The following is a 6,000-nucleotide window of genomic DNA, read 5'->3' as shown; positions in this document are numbered from 1 at the left end:
CCAAAATCAAGAGTTAGATGCTCTACTGACTGAGCACCCCGGGCACCCCATAGATGATATTTAGATGAGGCTATGGACTTTAGACTTCAGATGCTGGAATGCATTAAGATTTCTGGAGCGGTGGGATGGAATTTGTCAGAGCAGCATCCCACTTCTTGCTTCTAAAATCTGTGTTAGGCCAGGCTGCCTTAACAAAATGCCATAGGCTAGATGGCTTACACAATAAAAATAGATTTCTTGTAGTTCCAGAGACTGGAAAATCAACATCAAGTTTCCACCTGATCTGGTTCCTGGTGCGAGTTTGCTTCCTGGCTTGCAGGATGGCTACCTTCTTGCTGTATTTTTATATGGAGCACATACAAGCTGTCTGTTGCCTCTTATGAGGACACTAATCCTATGGGATCAGGGTCCCACCCTTGTGACCTCAATTATCCTTATATGTATGCCCTATCTCCAAATACAGTCCCACAGGAGGTTAAGGTTTCAACATCTATAATTTGTCGGGAGGGGGGCACAATTCAGTCAGATACAAAGATACAAAGAGAATACAAAGACAGATATAAAGTCAGTAGAGATTTTCATAAAAAATAATTATACATTATTGTGGCTTTGGAGTTGAGTGAACCCCTCTAAGAGTCAAAGAGAACCAAAACAGTTTTAAGAGAGTTAAGTTGACAAAAATTACCATCAGTTTGAACTAAAAGAGACTAGAGATTTTCCAAAAATGGAAAGAGGTCTCTGGACCCTCTAGTTACTACGGATGGGGAGCAGGCTAACAAAAACTCGGTGGCAAAACATGGGTCATTTCTTATGGAAAAGGAAAGCCATCTCTGAGTACAGAGTCCAGAACTGTGGAGAAAGCTGAACTAGGGAGCCAACCCCGGAGATCTGAACTCGGTCCCAGAAGAAGCAGACCTGACAACACACCCTAGTTTTCACAATGCCTTTTGTCTCTTGCTCCTCTTCTTTTTAAAAGGGAATGTCCACAGAAGCTACTCTGCCCCATCTGCATGTGGAGGTGTGGTGAGAACAGTTAACTTTTCATTTTAGCTCACAGGTCTTTAGATTAAGAGGAGCAATGCTGGGGGGGTGTTGTGGCACATGGGGGCTCAGTGTTTAGGCATCTGACTCTTGGTTTCAGCTCTGGTCATGATCTCACTGTTCGAGGTTTCAAGCTCCACATCAGGCTCTGTGCTGGCAGCAACGAGCCTTCTTGGGGTTCTCTCTTTTCCTCTCTCTTTGCACCTTTCCCACTCATGTACACACACACTCTCTCTAACGATAAATAAATAAACTTAAAAAAAAAAAAAAAAAGAGGAGCCACACCAAAGGGGCTATGCCTGAGGAGGCTCATTCACACCTGGGCTTGATCAGGTGAGGAGATCCTGGACTGCATGCCTGAAACCCTAATGGGATGAGACTTCTGAGGGAGGAAGTGCATGCATGGTGCATGTGGAACGAACGTGAATTACAGTCACTAGCGGGGGTAAACAGCAGTAAACTGTGCAGATGGTCACCACAATTCCTCCTATTCCTAGATGACTGCCTTTGCAGTGTGACTCTCCTGCTCCTCCCATCAAGATGCAGAGTCCACTTTCTGGCCACCTGAATCTGGGCTCATCTTGTGACTCACTTTCATCAGCGGAATGCAGCAGAGGGGAGGTACGTGACCACAGAACCTGGGTCCCAAGAGCTCTACTCTTGCCATCTTGAAATCCTGGCACCTCCATGAACAGAAATTCAAGCTGGCTCCCCTGCAGATAGCGGACTAACTGGAGAAGGCGGCCCAGGGGCCAGGCATCATCAGCTGCCAGAACGTGAGTGGGGGTCTCTTAGACCAAGTAGCCCCAGGGAAGCCACCAAATTACTGCAGCCAATGAGAGATCCCCAGCAGTATCAGCAAATTGCTCAGCCTAGACCAAATTACTAACCCACAGAATCTTACGTGAAAGAGTGGTTGCTGTTTGAAGATGGGATCACTCTGTTCTGCAATGGTTTACTATCCCATAAGTAACTGATCTATGTGGCTAGAATGGCAAACTTGATTTCACTTCTTTAACCGTATGCTGCACTAGCAATAGGAAGTCAGGGGAGGACACCTTGGGATAATTTCCCTCAAATGGAGATTATTATGCCATGGGCAATAAAGGCTCCAGGGACTCATTTCTTAGCTCATGTAGTGGAGTATGACTTCAGGATGTCCTCAAACCCTCTCCAGGCAGCAGCATACACCCCCATTCTCCCACCTGCTCTCTGACGCTTGAAATTCCTTTAGCTGGGGGCTAAGGTTTCCATTAGCTAAAATACATTGCTTTAAAATATTTCATTATATCAAAAAGGGACACTTTCTTGAGAAAAGTAACTTACTGACTTCCCTTCCCCAAAATATAACTGTTGTTAGTGTGTTTGGGCTGCTGTAACAAAATAGTGCAGACTGTGTGACTTGTAAACAACAGTTTACTTTTCATAATCTGGAGGCTGGATAGTCCAAGGCCAAGGTGCTGGCAGATTGGATGTCTGGTGAGAACCTGCTTTGTGGTTCATAGATGGCTGCCTTCTTGCTGGGTCCTCATATAGCAGAAGGAGCAAGGGAACATTCTGGGGTCTCTTTTATAAGGGCGCCAACCCCATTCATGAGGGCTCTACCCTCATGAGCTAGTCACCACCCCCCAAATCCCAACTATCACATGGGGTTTTTTCAACATATGAAATTTGGAGGGATGCAAACTTTCAGTCTGTAGCACTATCTTCAGAGCTTTTCTTAAGAGCAGATTTTGAGAGAGAGAGAGAGAGAGAGAGAGAGAGAGAGAGAGAGAGAGAGAGAGAGAGAGAGAGAGAATGAGTACTGGTCTCCTGGGCTATCTCAAAAACCACTATTTGGCCAGAATTCTGTCTAGGGCCTGCACCATGAGACATTAAGAATCACAAAAAATCTTGTTCTCTGAGGTTGGTTCCAAATTTTAACGACCTTCTGAAGTGATGACTAAGAATCACAGAAACATGGAGAGGGATCTGGCCATAAGAGGACTGCCTTGACTTGCTTTTCAGAGCATATATCAGTTTGGAAAATTTCACCCCACTACAGCTAGGGGCTATCTCGCTTCTCCTGGGTGGAGACCTGCCTCTACCACAGTGTATCGTGTAGTTGGCCACTAGCTCCAGAGTTCTCCCTGTCTCCCACCAGCCGCACAGCAGCAAGGGACGGGAAAGCTCAGGCTAGAAGCCTAGAGATGTTTCTGGACCTGTGCGATCCTGGGGCCCTGTCTATTGGTAGTTTCTAAGGGAAATGCACATGACGTAAATAAGCCAAAATACTGAAAATGACTCCATGTGAATGCTTCAGCTATTTTTCAGTTGTAAAAGCCAGGGCTAAGCAACTTCCATTATAATTATGCCAGACTGCAGTGCCATGGATGTGGCTATAGGCTTTCAAGTTTGTGACTTAATTGCCTGGTTTGTGTTTGGCTAAGAAAATGAGAAGATGGACAATTCTGTGGGGTTTTCAGGTAAGTGAAGGCTCTCGTGTAAATGCAGAACTTCACGATGGATGCTGCATACAACCAATGGCCACATGTACTATATACATGGAAGTATTACCCAACAACTGAAATAATAGCTCGTGAAATGACTCTTCTAACTCCTATTATTCATTTCCTTCTTCTCCCTCTACCCTCCCTGTGTGATGCTATATACATTGCAGGGTTATTATTTCACTCATCATACGAACCTTTGGCCTAGTGACTTATCCCTTGAGGCATGCTATAATCACTGAGAAATGTGCTCCCTGTCACGTCTTATTGCTTAATTATGGCTCTATTTTAGGCTCTGAGAGTCATTTGGCTTGGAAAGACCTCTCTTATATGTGATCTTGGAACATGCGTCCATGATGAGTTGCCCTTGAGCTCACACGAGTCTGTTCCATTGCTACCTTGTTCTGGTTTGGGCAGTAATTTTTGCCCCTTGATTCAGCAACTCCTTGACTTATTGTCATGAGTGCTTACATTTATGCTACTCTCCACATAAGACGCTATGAACCTTTTGTCAGAAAGGCATGTACTTAAAGCTAATTTTTCTAATATTTGGGGACTCTTTGTAATGATAGGTTGCAGTGGCCCCCTCTTTTAAATCAGTAACATGCAAAAACCTCTTTCTAATACTCTTGTCGTGGTGGTGATTTAACTCAGAATCTCTACATGTTGTTTAACACAGGCTTTTCGTTGTTGTAGTTGTGTGTCAGTCCTCACTGCTAAAGGCAAACTGAAAGATATGGCATGTCCTAGATACAGTCATAGATCACAAAACCAACTGGATGGAATATTTAAAATTAGGAATGTTCTAAAAATTGTGGACTTCTGGGGGTATGTGTCCCTGTTGTGTTCCAAATACTCATTTTGTCTCCCTTCAAGACATGATGTTTGGTTATCAGCCTTGGAGTGTAAATCCTGGTCCTTCAAGTAGACGACACAAACTTAAGGGCAAAAGGCACAGGTTGTATACCCCTCACACAGCTATGTCCATACATGTGGCTACATGCAGTTGTTTGATCAACTGCATGAAGAGATAATGTTGCATTTTCAAGACAGCTGTTTGGGATTAGGAGCTTGCAAAAGTAGCCTTACATTAAGGTAAAAGCAGACTGGAGAATAGTGTCCTGCTTCATTCCTCCAGAGAGCAGTTCAAGTCAGGCTTGGGGTAGATCTATGTTGAGAGAGGGTATAATTACCCTGGTCCAGAGTGGCCCCAGGTCTTGTCTGGCAGACTGAGTTATATCTATCAGGGCCTTTTAAAATGCTGACTTGGCTCCTTAGAAATACAAAACCCAAAACATCATTTATAAAGGTCACCGGGAATGGCCTGGGTCAGAATAACTTGAGTCCATTTTGTGCCAGTGTCTTGGAAGAGGAAGTTGCTGAATACTTAAAGCTCCTTGAGAATACTATGTTGCTAAATCCAAACAAAGAATGAGCCAGGTTTATAGCTAAGTTTTTACTCTATAATTCAAATGCCAATCCAGCAATAAAATATGTTCTAGAAATTCCAATCAGAGATTTCTATCATCTGACTTGGAAACCAGCTGTGCTCTCAGTGCCTATAAAGATTTACCACCTGCAATTGCTGTAATTCAGCAGAATTATGCAGAGGTGAAAAGTGAGAAAAACTCTCACTATATTTTAAATGCGAGGAGAACTGTGCTTTAAGAAATTCTGCTTCTCTGAAGCTTATACAAATTTAAAAGAAAATAGTGGGCACCGAGGTGTACGAACACTTAAATTCAGGAATTCAAGTTTACACCTTTGAGAGTAATTTTTAAAGATAATGAATGAAAAGTACTACCATCGGTTGACTATCTTTTAAACAGAACAAGTGGCAGAACACCAAGTAGTTAACTCCTAAACTGTGTATCACATTAAGAGCCCTGATAACCTCATGCTTGAACTATTTGAGAAAAAAGAAGCAAGAAAAGAAGAGTTTAACCAGAGAGGGAGAGCTCGACAAAGTGCTCCAATGAACTCAGGGCTGTAATTCTGAACCAATAATTTCCTTCACAGAAAGTAACAATTATTTGTGGATTTGTGAATCCATATATCAAAAGTCTTTTGAATGTGTTTTATGATTTTAAAAGATCTCAGGGCTATCTTACTAAAGCCAGTGCATATGGTCTTCATACCAGTGAGCCCCACTTCTTCACTTGCTCTTACTCCTCTCACACATGGGATACAGCTGCCTTGTACAAAACTGATGCAATATAACTTTGTCACTTATATCATCACCTGAGCACTCGAATACCACCCTGGAAAGCAGAGCAATGCAAGTTTTTCAAAATAATGGTATCAGCAGACCTTTAACAGACATATTTGAAAGCATTTTGCAAGCACAAACACAATCCCTGAATGGGTTATAAAGCAACATTTTCAAGTGGAGGGATGCAGTGAACTTTATGGCCTGATATATAGAAGACATACACCAAGAGTTTTACAATGGCAACGTTACTAGCACTTG

This window comes from Suricata suricatta, chromosome 3, assembly GCF_006229205.1.
Source record: "Suricata suricatta isolate VVHF042 chromosome 3, meerkat_22Aug2017_6uvM2_HiC, whole genome shotgun sequence".
Lineage (NCBI taxonomy): Eukaryota > Metazoa > Chordata > Mammalia > Carnivora > Herpestidae > Suricata > Suricata suricatta.
Note: the sequence above shows the minus strand (reverse complement) of the source record.